At 38.1% G+C, this 16,201-nt stretch overlaps 1 protein-coding gene across 5 annotated transcripts in view; it reads left to right on the plus strand.

Annotated features, from left to right (window-relative positions):
• NSMCE2 (NSE2 (MMS21) homolog, SMC5-SMC6 complex SUMO ligase) overlaps window positions 1-16,201 on the plus strand; it is a 213,177-nt gene that overhangs the window by 5,451 nt on the left and 191,525 nt on the right. The window contains exon 2 of one of the 5 annotated variants that reach the window (XM_038555504.1): window positions 8,631-8,682. The exons of the other annotated variants lie outside the window; for them this stretch is intronic. The gene's annotated coding sequence lies outside the window, so the exon portion shown is untranslated. The remainder of the gene's footprint in view (window positions 1-8,630; window positions 8,683-16,201) is intronic. 5 annotated transcript variants of the gene reach the window in all.

Consider the following 16,201-nt stretch of genomic DNA (forward strand, 5'->3'; position numbering starts at 1 on the left):
CTTTTTTTTTTTTTAATTTATTCATGAGAGAGACGGAGACATAGGCAGAGGGAGAAGCAGGCTTCTTTTGGGGAGTCTGATGCGGGACTTGATCCCCGGACCCTGCGATCACAACCTGCGCTGAAGGCAGACGCTCAACCACTGAGCCACCCAGGTGCCCTGAGTGTTTAGATTTGGTGTCTTCCAATAAAGAATTATGGCATTTGTTTTGGCAGGCATCAAAATAATTTGTGGATTAGGCTAATCCTTTCCAGGCTCGCTGTTAAACTGTGTTAGTGAGGGTCAAGTTCAGTATCGATTTATTTTAGGGCCAATTTAGCCTTTTTACAAAGTTTGGCCTTTCTGCATCTCTGTTGATTGCCCAGAGAGTTTGCTGAGATAGCTCCACTCTGCTGGATGGAATCGGAAGGTCTTCCAGTGCTGTGTGAATTCTGGGAATGATCACTTTACAGCTTCCACCAGTTGTTCCTCAGCAGTTTAGGACTTGGGGGAGCTCTGCAGATTTTTAGAGGACTCTCTGCATATCTCCTTCCTGGTGCTCTGTCTTAAAAACTCCTGTAATCTTAGCTTCCCTGAACTCCAGTCTCTGCCTCGTGGGTCCTTCAAGACTTTCATTCTCTGCTTGGATTCCTCCTCCATTGTGCACAGAGGCAGGCAATTGCAGGACTTACCTAACTTGTTTTTCCCTTTCTGCAGGACTCATGGTTCTGCTCTTGCCTATTGTCTCACTGTCTGAAAGCAGCTGTCTCATTTATTTTGTCTGGCTTTCTAGTCGTCACTGCAGGAGGGCCAGTTCCATACCAGTTGTTCATTCATGGCCAACAGCAGAAGTCACCCATAATTTTTAGTGGGTCACCTCTCAAGGTCTTAACCCTTCCTGGCCTGATCTGCAGTCTATTATTTTTATCTTTGGCTTTGGTAGGTGACCTGGAGAAAAATCATAATAGGATCTTAAGCCATAAGAGAGAAGAGCTGGAACATAAACTAGTTGATTATGTTGTTGGACAGCAGTGAATGGATTGGGAGAAATTAAAGTGCCGAAGAGCACGTGGGAAAGGCCTGAATCATCTTCATAGCAGAAATATTCCCTTTTCCTTTTGGCCTTATAGGATTACCACCCTTTCTGTTTACCTTTTGGGTTATCCAGTTTCATCACAAATTAAAATGAGCTTTGTTTAAAAGAGATGGTAGTGATCACTTAGGTATTACTTTCTCACTTTGTACTGCATTTCTCTTGTTGCTACATTATTAAATTGGTGGTAAAGGGGATGCTTGTTCCCTAGAACTTGGAAGGATGTGCATTGTTTTGTTTACTGGTGGTTGCATATTCCTGTACCAGGTTGCTGTCTCTATTCAACTTCCAGCTCATTTGAAGTGATCACCTTTCCCTGCTTTCCCTGGGGCTGCTCTTACTGAGTTATGTTACGGTATGTAGTGTCTAGGCAATTAGACTTTTACTGCTACCATGTCTATTTTTTTTTTCTCTAAATGTGTTGGTATTCTGGGAATACTTTCTTGTTTACCTAATTGGAGAATGAAATTTATTACCTTAGATTTTTCAGGGGCTTATTTTTCAGATTTTTATTTAAAAAATTTTTTTTAAAGATTTTATTTATTCATGAGAGATACAGAGAGACTGAGGCAGAGACATAGGCAGAGGGAGAAACAGGCTCCCTGTGGGGAGCCTGATGTGGGACTCGATCCCGGGACCATAACCTGAACCAAAGGCAGATACTCAACCACTGAGCCACCCATGCGTCCCATTTTTCAGATTTTTAAATTTATTATATACTTTTGTGCTTTCTGAGGTGGAAGTACTGACTTATTTTACCATAACTGTTGTTGTGATTATCATCTTTAGGCAATTAAATTTTCATAAGCCCTTTAAGTTTAAATAAAATTGAGGAATGGCCGTGTTCTAAAACATTAATGAACCTCAGGTTGTGGCCTCTCCTTATGCCTCTGTGCCAGTAAAGGAAAGGTTTGAAAATAAGAGTTTTGTTAGAAACTCATCCTATTAAGGGCAGTTGTTCTTAAAATGTTAAAATTAAATAGTTGGTCTCTGTATATTAAAGTAATATTTTAAAAGTACAAAATCAAAACTAATCAATAGAGCTAGTGTTTGAACTTCCTTTATATATTTAGGCCACCTGCATTCATGCCTGTAATGTTACTTATCGTAGTAGAGGCTTGGGTTTGCAAGGCTAGCTTTTCAGAGTTGATTTTCTCCTTCCTACACGATAGGTTTACAGTTTGAGCCACAGAGTAAGGGATGACACTTAATTGTGATGGTGTGGACCAGTGGCCCTACTAGTCTTTTGATCCAGTTTTTGTTTTAACTTCAAATATGTAACCCTTTAATTTTGAGTAAATAGATACCTACTAAAATTCAGAGGTCTTTTTTTTTTTCTTTCAAAGAAGGGCATACTATAAGACTGAATTTAAAGAAATGCAGACTTGTAGATAAATTATGGGGCTGCTCTTACTGAACCCTAGGAGTTTTAAGTTGCTATTAGATAAACAAGTTCTCCTCTAAGACCTAAATAGAAAATAAACAATTTAGCAAGGCCTCATCAGATCTGCTTTTCTCCTGATTATAAGTGCACAAGGCACATATATACAGTGGACTTTTCTGTGGCGTCTTTCATCATTAGGGTAGACGACTCTTAACTTACAAAATCATCAATATTCAGTGACTCAGTCAGTTAAGTGTCTGACTCTTGATCTCATCTCAGGTCATGATCTTTGGGGTCCTGGGATAGAGTCCCATGTCAGCTCTGTGCTGAGTGGGAAGTCTGCTTGAGGATTATCTCTCTGTCTCCCTCTGCCCCTGCCCCAGCTCATGCACACACTTGCACACTCCTTTTCTATCAAATAAATAATTTTTTTAAAAAAGCCATATCTTTAAAAATCACCAATATTTTACCTCCTTGGCTTTTCATGTGTTCCCAGATGAACCCTACCCCCACTTAAGATATAGTAACATGCCATATCCTGATGTCCTGAAACAGTTGGTGTCTTTTCTTTGTTTTGTGGGGTGTTTTTTGCATTTATATCATATTTTGCTTTGTTAATATGTCTGATCTTCCCTTTGAACCTGGTCTCCTAGGGACAGAGACTTCAGGATGCTCATCTGACGTTTTCAGAGGTTTGATGTCTTGTCAGGTGTTGAATGTATATAAATTAGTTAATAAGTGTCTTTGAAGACTCTTCTCCAATACAGATATTTGGATCCACTCTGTAGAAAATTAAATTGTTTTCCAAAATTCGAAATTGATCACTTCTGTTAATTTGTAGGCCTAATTTTTTTTTTAGGACTTTGCATTTAATTTCTGTGTAAGAGCTAATTAATCCAATGGTTCTCAAACCTGAGAGTGCATCGGAACCACTTGGAGGTCTTGTTGAAACAAGATTGTGGGACCCCCTCCCCCCCACCACCAGCGTTTCAGTTGGTCTGTTGAGCCCAAGAATTTGCATTTCTAACAAGTTACCAGGTGATGCTGATGTTGCTGCAGGTCCACTAGAACCAGACTTTGAGAACCTTGGTCTAATCCTCATTTTCCTATTCAGCAGGAAACATACACCGCTAGGTGGCACCAGAATACTCCTTATGAGGCAACCATCAACCTTAGCCCTCTCTGTTGAATGCAGAGTTCAGAATTGTGCAAAAGGAACAATCACTAAATTGTTGGAATTTTGTAGCCTAGAGCCCGAGTTATTCTGTATATCTAAAAAAACAAACATATGTTGACTGTATCAGGACAGAGAAACTATAGGACTATTAAGGTTACATTTTAAGGTGAACTCTTCCGGTAATGAGAAATAATCAACCGCGTGTTTCCATTACCTTCGTTTTCAATTATGTGAGTTACTCATTTCCTTCCTTCCTTCCTTCCTTCCTTCCTTCCTTCCTTCCTTCCTTCCTTCCTTCCTTCCTTCCTTCCTTCCTTCCTTCCTTCTTTCTTTCTTTTTTTAAGATTTTACTTATTTATTTATGAGAGACAGAGAGACGGAGGCAGAGGGAGAGGCAGGCTCTGCAGGGAGCCTGTTGTGGGGCTCCATCCCAGGACCCCAGGATCGGGGCCTGAGCCAAAGGCAGACGCTTAACCACTGAGCCACCCAGGTGTCAGGTTACTCATTTTCATTTACTAGTGGTAGATGTTGATCCTGTCACAAGATAGAAATATATACTGCAGCTTTATTATTTATTATTCTAAGATAGTGGATCTTGATTTTGTTGTTGATTACATTTGAAAACCACTCTAAGAAGGTTTACACATTTTCTTCACATAAATAGGTCAGTTTGTCCTACTAGAGAGCTAATTGTGTTTGGGACAGTTATAGGGGGTTAAAAGGTAGGAAATGTGCTTTTCTTTCCTATCGGCTTCCTCAGGCAGAAAGTTGAGAGGTTTCCTTTTTAAGAGCTGAGGAGAGGAAACTTTGGGCAATTGTTTGCCTTGCCTTACCTCTTGTGGCCCTGCGTTCTCACCCCATAAATTTCCAACCATCCCAACACCTCCAGATTTTCTTTACTCCATTGACTGTAACAACCTGAAAGTTGGCATGGTTTCTCCACATGATGGAATGTGTTGGAAATGATTGCTTGCTCTGCTCTCTTGTTTGCTAAGCTCTCCTATTCACAATGGGATGTCACTTTCTGAAATAGTAAATGAGTCATATTTTAGTTTTTAAACAATATAGTATCTGAATACTGACTTCTAGACTCTTGAGAATAATCTTTCTGTTGATTATCATTTTTGTTTTTTTTTTAATCTCGAGCAAAGATGAGTTAGGTTTTAGTGACCAGTGTATGAAAATGACTAATACAGAAGAAAACTGAGTTGGAATCACTTGATCAGAATTAAAAATTAGACTAGCATTTTATGATGTATCTTTGATCATTGGAAAGAATTAAGGCTAGTTTAATATTAGGCAGAGATGACAACTCAAGGCAAAAGTACAGCAGATTTTAGGATCGATTTTTAAAACCTCAGTTTCCTTTTTAGAAAATAAACTTTTGTCGGTAGCAAGCAGAAAGGAGCTTTTATTAGGTTGGTTATTAACAGTTGAAATCAATTTGATTATTTTAGAGAGGATTATTTATCATTCAGACCTATATCTCCTCTCTGTACTTTACAGCTAAAGTTATATATTTGTGTTTTACATAAATGTGAAGTTTGCCACACTGTCCCATAAAAATACAATGTGAATTGCATGTGAAATTTAAATTTTTCTATTATCCTCATAAAAGATAGAATTTACTGTTAGTAATATTTTATTTAATTCTGTATGTCTAAAATATTATTTCAACATGTAATCAGTATAAAAATTGAGTTCGTTTTTACATTTTTATTTTTGTACACAAGTTCAGAATCCTTCAGTTCATCTCATTCTGGCAACCAGCCGTGTTTCATAGCCACATGTGGCAGATGGCTGCTGTAATAGGCAGCAGCAGGTATCCGAGGAGAGCAAGAATCTGTAAGGGTAGTTACATCAACTAGTTTTGCAGCTTTTTAGTAGTTTTGGGAACTATTCAAATCAAACCAGTTGGTAAAACGAGGTAATACCATTTACTGATTTTGTGTGTGCCTGCTTGTCGCTCCTCTACCACTGGTATGATTGGTATTTTAAGTTCTTCCCCAGATTGTTTAACCAGCTTAAAATTGCTTACTTCTGGAGATCCTATTAATATTTGATGCTGTTTGAAATGTCATATGCTGATTTGACTCCATTCCTACAGTACTTTGATATTTTGTAGCTAATGTGGTAAATTAGTTTCTTATGGTATTGGGCAAGCCAGAAAGGTCAAGCCTCTTAACTGCAGCAGCCAGAATCCTTTAGTTGCTGTAAACAATTAGGCCTGTCAGCAATTGACCTTGGAAATGCTAATTTGCTTGTCCCTGGGTGCTGCTTCCAGAGACAGGCTTTCTCTTAGTTCTCTTAGGAGATGGGAGTTAAAAACTCAAGTTTGGAGAAGTACTAAAGCACTGGGCTAGCTCCACCCACGCCTGCTTTTTTTTTTTTTTTTTTTAAGATTTTATTTATTTATTCACAAAAGACACAGAGAGAGAGAAAGGCAGTGACACAGGCCGAAGAGGGAGAGGCAGGCTCCATGCAGGGAGCCCTATGTGGGACTCGATCCCGGGACTCCACACCTACTTTTTGCTTGGTATTGACCAAGTTCCTTGCAAGAATTTCTTTGAAGACCTTGTAGAATTACGTCTAGACTGACATTGAGAGGGAGCTTCATTGACTTGACTGCCCTTTCCCTTCATTCTATGGCACCATTTGCCATAATAATGGTTGATTAAGAATGATTCCGTCACTGTTTCATTATATTTCTGAAGTTTATTGAAAAAGGACCTGGGAGGCATCTTTTATCAACCCCTTTGGTTTTGTATTTATTACTGCTCTTGTAGTGTCAGATCCAGAAGAAGGTAGCTGAAAAGTAAAGAGAAACAAATGTTAGTTGGAAAAGTTATACCCAGTGAGAAGTTATAGGCAGTAGTCAGTAGATAGAGGAGGTGGAGAGAAAATATTTGTAAAATCTAGAGTTACTGTCTTTAAACTGGTGGTGGCAGCAGTGGTGGGTTTTACTTTAAGACAAAGATTTAGGTTTCCTTTTCTTGGGGCAGTGCTCAGGCGAAGTGATTTTTCTCCCTCTCCTGTACAATGCTGATTCAAAACAGTTACTTGAGTTTGGTTGGTTTTCACTTTTTTTAGCTTAATTGTTAGCACTTTATGTTGATCAATCACCAATTATTTATTGGCTCATGCCCTTAAGAAGCTAATAATTGAATTAGCAGATAAGACAAATACATGTAAGGATAAGGAGAGCTTCATAGTAGTAAATGATTTGTTCGCAATGAGATTATGAGCGTATCTGTCCCAGTCATGACTTTTTACATTATGACCTAGCAGTCTGATTTTATATCCAGTAGGCATATGTCTTTCGTAGACTGTACTTATTAGGCAACTTAATAATAGTGGACACAGTGCTTTTTGTGGACCAGCTGTGTTCTACATGCCTTATGGGTGTTCATTCATCTAATCTTTACAACAATGCTATAGGGTAGGTAGGTAACATAATTCATGACTGTTTAACATATGTGTACACTGAGCCTTGAGGTTGACCAAGGACTATGTACCGTTCTCTGAAAGGGTTAATTTATCACAACAACCTATTTCAGATTGGGAATAACACATTTTAATTATTTCTTTCATATTCTCAATCCGTTGTTGCTTTTTTTTCTTTTAAAGATTTTATTATTTATTCATGAGAGAGGGAGAGAGGCAGAGACGTAGGCAGAGACACAGGCAGAGGGAGAAGCAAGCTCCATGCAGGGAGCCCGATGTGGGACTTGATCCCGGGTGTCCAGGATCACGCCCGAAGGTGGCGCTAAACCACTGAGCCACCCCAGCTGCCCTCAATCCATTCCTATGTGACTTACCCCTTCACAATTGCAGGAAGCTTTGAGATAAGTCCTCTTATCTACTCAAGTATTGCAGATGCCTGTGCTCGTTGTAGAGACAGGCCCTATTTTACTGGGCTGTGTCACCATTGTACCTGAAGATGAGAGTTTTCATTAAAACAATTTGGAGAGTCCATTCTGTGCTAATTCTCATTATTGACTTACAAGGTTCTCTTACTGAGCTTACTAAAAAAAGTTTTTCCTAGGACTGTATTTATAAATCTTGATGACAATGGATTGTCTCTAGATCATCCTTGTTTGATCATGTCTCGAGCCATGACCAAACCATCTGGCATTTACTCTCTGCAAATAGTAGCTATTAATTTCTATGCCCATTTTAAACCATAGAGCATAGTTTACAAGAATGTTCATGATGTCACTGGCTACACCCCTCTTCGTATTCGGTCTGTGCCAGAGACTGACTGGATTTAGTTCCACGAGTATGCTCTGTCAAGCCTCCTTGCTAGCCAAGCCTCCTTGTGTTCACATGACTTCCTCTCCCTGTTGACTGCTTAGAGGGCATCTATTCGTCTTTCAAGGGCAAGCTTAAGTATTCTCATTTTTCTGCAGATATTCTCCTACCCAGGCCAAACTGATCTCTTTGGTTTCTCTGTGTTGGCCAAGCATTCATCCATCAAAACAATAGAGCTCTTCTTTGCATTTAATTATTTATAAAGTCTATACTCCTACCACTAGATATGGGAATTTGAAAAAGTCAGTTAAGAACATCCTGTTTCCTAATCAAGTTATGGCTTTCTGTCTGTGTTGCAGCTACCCAGTTCTGCCATAAACAATAATAAATGAACAGATGTTGACCAGTAGCAGGCTATACTTTACTGACTGACCCCTGGTCTAGACAACAGTCAATTTGTGATAGTCTCTTTTCATATATATGAGGTGAAAAATGAGTTAAATTTTACACAATCAGGGGATCCCTGGGTAGCTCGGCGGTTTGGCACCCTGTGGCCCAGGGTGTGGTCCTGGAGTCCCGGGATCGAGTCCCGAGTCGGGCTCCTGGCATGGAGGCTGCTTCTCCCTCTGCCTGTGTCTCTGCCTCTCTCTCTCTCTCTCTCTCTCTCTCTCTGTCTATTATGAATAAATAAATAAATAAATCTTAATTTTTTTTTTTTTTTTTTTTTTTACACAATCAAAACGAAGAAGTGAGACCTGAAAAGGCATTGTGGAGAAAACAGCAGAAATGTTCTTGCAAGTAACTTTTTTTTTTTTTCTTGGCTAATTCATTAAATCACTGGTAGGAAGTAATTTCTAATTTCACATAAAAGCATAATGTGAGCCTTGATAGCTTCAATATCAAGGTACTATATATATGTGTATGTATATATACATGTATATTCTGTATATATACATATATATCATGTGAAAAATCTACTTGTAAAGGTTTTCAAATCTTGTATGTCCATATCAAAGTGCATGTACTTAATTATATTTTAATTTTCTCCTTTCCAAGGGCCATTTGTTTTGTTTTAAAGTTCCATAGATATTTACTAAGTACCTGTTATCTGACAAACACTATGCTAGAAATACAAAGATAGGAAGATACCCCTCAACAGATTTCTAGATCTTGTTACAGATATTTTCTTTCTTAGTAATCCCATGAAAATGAAGTCAACATGTGACAGATGAGAGAGCTGAAGCTCAGGGCGGGTTAAGAGATGTGCCTGAAGTCACAAAGTTTAGTTTGGCTAGATGGTACTCAAATCCAAGACAGCTTCTGTTATGTGTGCGTTCGCCTGCACACACACACCTACACACTGTCATTCTTGTGTATGCCCTCATGTCCTCAGCCAGTCCTAATTGCCTTTATATCTATAGTTATTAGGTTTGGTGCCATAAATAAAGAATCCCTCATTATAAGATACAGTTAAACTGTAGTGAAATTTATTTCAGTAACTTAGGGTTTATCACCTTAAATTCACCTTAATGGAATTTTACTCATTCTAGCTTAGTTTTCTTTTTCATCCTTCCTAGTTAATCACCCCTCTGATCTCCATTAGCTTTTTTGTCCTTTTGTTTGGTGACTTTTTAAAAATAACAGCTTTATTGAGATACAATTCAGGTACAACATAGTTCAAGCATTTAAAGTGTGTAACTTAGTGGTTTTTAATATATTCACAGATACTTTAATTTTAGAACATTTTCATCAACTCTAAAAAAAGGAACTCTAGTACCTTTTACTGTCACCTATCTCTGTCTCCCCATTCTCCTCAGCCCTAAAAAGCCACTAATCTTTCTTCCTCAGACCTGCCTATTCTGGATACTTAAAGTAAATGTAATCATATATTACATGGCCTTAGGGATTGGCTTCCATCACTTAACATGATGTTTTCAAGGTTCATCCATGTTCTAGTATGTATCAATACTTCATCCCTTTTTGCATTCATCCACTGATGAACATTGGATGATTATTATTAATAATTATCTGGATATTGTTAAGAAATCCTGCAAAGATTTGTCTATAAGTTGGTATCTCATTGTGGGTTTGATTTGCATTTCCCTGGTGACTAATGATGTGAAGCATCTTTTGAACTTACTGGCCACTTGTATGTTTCTTTGGAGAAATGTCTATTCAGATTCAGTGCCCACCTTTTTTTTTTTTTTTCAGGGCCCATTTTCAAATTGAGTTATTTCTGTTTATATTTTTGAGTTATAAGTGTTCTTAATATGTTCTAGATACAAATTCATTATCAAAAACATGATTTGCAAATTTTTTCTTCATTATTTGGGTCATCTTTTTATTTTCTTGGTAGTGTTCTTTGAAGCATAGATGTTTTTAATTTTTATGAAGTCCCAATTGTCTACTTTTTCTTCTGTTGCTTGTGCTTTTGGTGTCAAACCTAAGGACCCATTTCTGAATCAAAGGTCATGCAAATTTATCCCTATTTTCTTTTCTAAGAATTTTATAAGTTAGCTGTCACATTTGGATCCATTCTGAGTTAATCTGTAGTTTGAATTAAGGGTCCAGTTTCATTCTTTTGCATATGGCTATCCAGTTGTCCCAGCACCATTCTTTCCCCAGAGATCTTGATACTTTGATCTTTTACCCAATGATCTTGGTACTGGCTGGCAAATCAGTAGACCATAGACACAGTTTATTTTGGGTTCTCAGTTCTGTTCCATTGATGAAATTCTATCTACCTAGCTTTATGCCAGTACCACCCTGTTTTCTTGCTTTGGAGTTAGTTTTGAAATTAGAAAGTGTAGTCCTCAAATTTTGTTCTTCTTTTTAAAGATTGTTTTGGGTATTTGGGATCTCTTGTAATTCTGTGTGAATTTTAAGATCAGCATGACAGTTTCTACAAAGAAGCCAGCTGGGATTCTCATAGGGTTGCATGAATTATAGATTAATTTAGAGAGTGTTACTATCTTAACGATATTAACAGATCTTTTGATCCATGACCATAGAAATTTTTTAACATTTATTTAGATCTTGAATTTCTTTCAAGATCTGATCAAAACAGTGTTTTCAGAGTATTAATTTTATACTTCTTTATTAATTTCAAAACATTTCGGTTTTTTGATGCTATTATAAATAATTGTTTTCTTAGTTTTTTTAGATTGTTTATTGCAATTAAATACACTTGATTTTTATCTGTTGATCTTGCATCTTCCAGCCTTGCTGAACTCTCTTAATAATGCTTAAAATTTCTTTAGTAGATTCCTTAGGATTTCCTATATACAAGATCATGCCATCTGTGGGTAGACATAGGTTTATTTCTTTCTTTCCAATCTATTTGCCTTTTGTTTATTTTTCTTGCATAATTACCCTGGCTAGAACCTGCAGTATGATGTTAAGTAGAAGTGGCAAGAACGGACATCTTTATCTTGTTCCTGATCTTAGGGCAAAAGCATCCTGTCTTTTCATCAAGCATAGCATTTGCCAGAGAAAGCTCTTCCTCCTGCAGTTTCCATCTAGCACCCTCTATGGGGAAAGCTTAACATTATGCTGACTGTAAGAAGAAATGCTTAAAGCAATTTCATCCATTATCACAGAGTATGTATCAAAAAATGAATTTTGACCTGAAAGGCAATAAATTGATTAACTGGCACAGCACAGAAATAAGCAAGTGAAATAAAGTTTTAAAGGTGCTGTGAAAGAAACCTGTTTCAGGAAACAATGGGGTGAGGGCACCATGGAGGTAATAGTCCATACTAGCTGAGGACTTTTAGGAGAAATTTCATACAGGAGATGTTGACAAAAAGATGAGTAAGTATTTCCTGTGGAGTGGGAGAGGGTATTTCTGAGGGAAGCAAACATGAGAAGAGGTGTGAAGAGCATGGTGTGAAGATCTGTAAAGCCTCTGAGGTTTTACCTCCCTTTCAAGCTAACAAGATAGTCTACCACAGTTTCATGGATGCTGGCAGAAGACAGGAGACTCCCAGATCATAGACAAAGGTCTTTCTTACTTGTTGGTACACATCAAGTGGTGGAAATATTGTGTTTCCATAGGTTTGCCTTGCTAACTCCCAAGTCCTTACAGGGTTGATATGGAAGGGTCCAGGGTGATCCTGTAGTCTGTGTCATGACTGAGGACCCTTGAGCTCCAGGAACCCAGAGTTTTATAATGGGCAATAAACATCCCCAACTTTTGGCCCTAGAGGAAGACATTATCTTTAATACACATCCCTCTGCTCTGGAGGAATACACTGACTCAGTCTTCTAAAGCTTTGTGCATGATACAGATATCTTGAAAAGATAGTCTAGAACAAAAGGGTAACGAGTTAGTGTCTCTGCTTGCAAGACACACAGATGTGATGAGACCCCTAAAGAGTTGATTCCCAACACCTGACAGATTCAGGGAGCTGCCAGGGCTTTAGGTGGAAGATCAGCTTTGATTTGGGCCTTTCTAGTATTTTCAGCACCACTTATGGCTCAGCACTTAGTCCAGCACTGTGTAGTACATCTCTCAATGTAGCAAAGCTGTGGTTGCTGCTGGGTTCCCTTCTTCTTTCCCTTTTTGGGCCAAATTAGGGCAGCACAGTGCTTTGGTTGGCCAGCCAGAGTAACTTAGGACTTTAAGAACCAGTTCTGGAATCAAGTAACCTGGGTTCAAACCCAGCTCTGGCAGTTATTAGCCTTGTGACTTTAAGTAAGTTTTGGTTTCTTCACTTGTAAAACGGGGATAGTATTGTAAAATAGCAACTGGTATCTGATGAATATTTAACTATGTGCCTGCATACACGTGTTTCTCACTTTCACCTTATTTAAGGTTGACATAAGAGTTAATACATATAAAACGCTCTCCGCTATGCTTACTTAGCACATAGTAGTCACATTTTATTGCTCAGTTATTTTGCTTTTGTTAATAATTGGGCCTCTTGCAGGTGAGAGACAGATCCTTAAGAGCTCTTGGTGTAGATTTAGTACTATACAAAATTAGAATCGTACAGATAGCCATGAGTTAAAAATGCAAGTTCTGCTTTCTACTAGCTGTGTTGGTTTGAACCAATTACTTTAGATCTTCAGCTTCCTTTTCACTGCATGTAAAATATGGACAGTGTCTTCTTTTCGTGGTTGTTCCTATTTTGAAACACTTTATGTGCTTTGTTTACCTTGGCTGGTCAGCCTGTAAACTCTTGCTTTGGTAATAAAGAGAATTAGTGGAAAACCACCTTAAAGTGTATGCCTCAAGGTTAGGATGGGGAATGGCACTGACAGTGTGTGGAGTGAGTGCTGTGTGTGTGTGTATGTGTGTGTGTGTGTGTGTGTGTGTGTAGGGAAGGGTGGGCATTACCTCCCTAATAGGAAAATGACATTTCTGATAGGTTTAAGAAGCAGAAATAAGTTCTAGTTTTAGAAAATTAGTATAGGATTTAATTTCAAGCGAAAAGGATCAGAGTTCCTATGGGGCAGTCTAAAATAGACATTTTAACTAGTTAACAAAGAGAGATTATGTAATGTGTTACATAGAAGATGCAGTTTTTGTCAGTGTTCTCTATTCTCTTGAAATAGAGTCTTCCAGAGTTTCTTGGTAGTTCTGGAATTTCTCAAATTTGAAAGAATTACCCTGTATCTGCCTTTTCTTTGTTCTCTCAATGCTGATAAGCTTATGAGAGTGTCTGGATCTTGACCGGAACTTAATAATAATGAAATTGGTAGTGTTGTTATCTGCAACTTGTTTTAAATTTTATAATTTCTGGAGTACACTGTGCACCTGTGTTTAGATACTTAATAATTGCGAAGCAGAAAACAAATAGTTGTTCCTGTAAGAAACCCTGCTGGCTTCACACATCACATCCTTGTAATACCTAGAAACCTCTTGGACCCAAATCATATGAGACATGACCATGCAGGGTCTAAGAGGTATCTCAAATGCTCAACTATGCAGTAGTTTCTTTCCTTTTCCTCTTTTAGTTTTTGGTTAACTAATCATATGTTCCAGTAATTTACTTTTCACTCAGATGTTTAACAAATATTTGCATATTCACTCCAAGAATATTGATTTTGCTTCTCATCCTTACCACTCTTGGCCATATTATCAGTGGGGAAACCTGTCAGAATATGAGCATAATTCTTTACATAATCTGCCCCTCACATTTTAATATAGTTACAACACAAGGAGACCAAGTGACTGCTATGTGAACAGAGATTTTAACCTACTTTTGTTCTGTATTTATTTAATGGTTTTGGTTGAGCCTAGTTGTGTCCTTGGGAATAGATTTCTCAAAAGAACCTTGAGGAGATATATTTGCTAAAATTTGATACCATCTTTTAGAGTTTAACAGGTGACTTCTTTTTTTCATCAAGAACACATTTTAAATCTAGATTTGAAAAAGAAAAATGAAGTTTAAAATATAGGATGGGTGTGCATTACAGGTATTGCATATTTCTCATGTGCAGTAGTAACTGTTCTCCAGTGATGCCACCTTGTAAGTCCTCCCATCACAGTATTTGCATGGTGTTCCTCACATCAAGATATGGAGCTTATTGGGGTAATTTGTTAAGTACCAATAGATGAAATTGGTACCAGGAATGAGATTTCAACCCATAATGACATGTGCTCATATTGCTGTGAAACAGACTGTCTTAACCTAACACTTAATGTGTTTGAAAGCCACAAACTTTTTTTTTAAGGTTCCATGATTCTCAGTGGGTTGACTGAACTGGGCTGAGAGGCTCTTCCATTCCCAAGTCATATAGTTAAGATGGTGGCCACTTATTTAGAGGTATTGCCTGGGTTGAAACTTGCAGGGTAGCTCACTTACATCGTTGGCAATTGATGCTGACTATTGACTGGATACTCAACTGGAGTTGTCGATCAGAGCCTGAGAAGTCTCTCCATGTGGTTTGGGTTTCTCCCAGCATAGTAGCTGTTTTAAAAGGAAGGAAGCGGAAGCTGCCAGATCTGTTAAAACCTGGGCTCTCAAGTTCCCAGAAGATCACTTCCAGTGTTCAGTTTTTTAAATCCATCACAGGGCTATTCTTTATCATGGATAAAGAAAATAGAGTCTATCTCTCACGGAGGAAGTAGCATTCACATAGGGATCAAAGAATTAATACCACCTGAACTTGTTATTGGAAATACAGCAGTGACTAAAATAGACATGGCCACTGGGTACTGAACAGAGCCTGGAGAGAATTAAGAAAGTATCAGAATGGGGTGAGCTCTCATAAGTCAAATTAATGAATTTGGACTTTAGGGCAGTAAGAAGCTATTAAAAAGTTTTAAAAATAGGAATAAGATCATTTATATTTTGCATTAATTCTGTGGATATAATATGGAGAATGGCTTCATAGGAACAAGTGTGGAAGTAGGCCACCCAATTGGGAGGCCGTTGCACTCCATCCTCTGGCATTAGATAATAGTGACTTGGGCTTGGACTAGGAAGGTGAACTGGGTGATTAGTAGTAGACTTTTTTTTTTTTTTTAAGATTTTATTATCAGAGAGAGTGTGTTAGTGCATGTGTACACATGCAAGTAGGAGGAAGGTACAGAGGGAGAGGAAGAGAGAGAATCTCAAGCAGACTCAGTGCTAAGTACAGAGCTCAACAGGGACTTGATCTCAGGACTCTGAGATCATGACCTAAGCTGAAATCAAGAATCAAATGCTTAACTGACTGAGCCACCCAGGCACCTCAAGAAATAGATTCTTAAGAGACAATAGAGAAATAATTAATGCAGCTTGATGATTTATTGAGTATGAAAATTGAGAGAAAGGAAGAAATCAGTGATGTTATTCAAGTTTCTGTCTTATGCATCCATATTAATAGAGACCTTGCACTGTCCACCAATCCATTCACTTACTCTTTGGACGCCAGTTACATATAAGACAGTTTCAGAATTATTAACGTGTACCCGCATGACAAAAAGCTTCATCAGCTAGTATGCAGTGCCTAGGTACAGGTCTTTAGCCTTTAGTCTTACAGTTTTCACTCAAAACATTGTTTAAGATTACTTAGGTCTGTTCCCCCTCTCTCTGCAATGAGGTCAACTCAAACATTTGTAATAAGGCTATATTTCTTTGTTATAGTCTGCATTCTGTCCTCCATCCCTGATCCCTGATTGTTGCTTTGTTCTTACTGCTTTATATACATTAACATTTTTGCGAGTTAAATTTACATGTTTTTTTTTTTCAGACTTTATTGATTTAGAGAGAGAATGTGTGAATGAGAGCACAAATAGTAGGGAGGGTCAGAGGGAGAGGGAGAAGCAGACTCCCTGCTGAGCAGGGAGCCCGATGCAATGCAGGGCTCAATCCTGGGACCCTGA

This window comes from Canis lupus, chromosome 13 (genome assembly GCF_011100685.1).
Source record: "Canis lupus familiaris isolate Mischka breed German Shepherd chromosome 13, alternate assembly UU_Cfam_GSD_1.0, whole genome shotgun sequence".
Taxonomy (NCBI): Eukaryota; Metazoa; Chordata; class Mammalia; order Carnivora; family Canidae; genus Canis; species Canis lupus.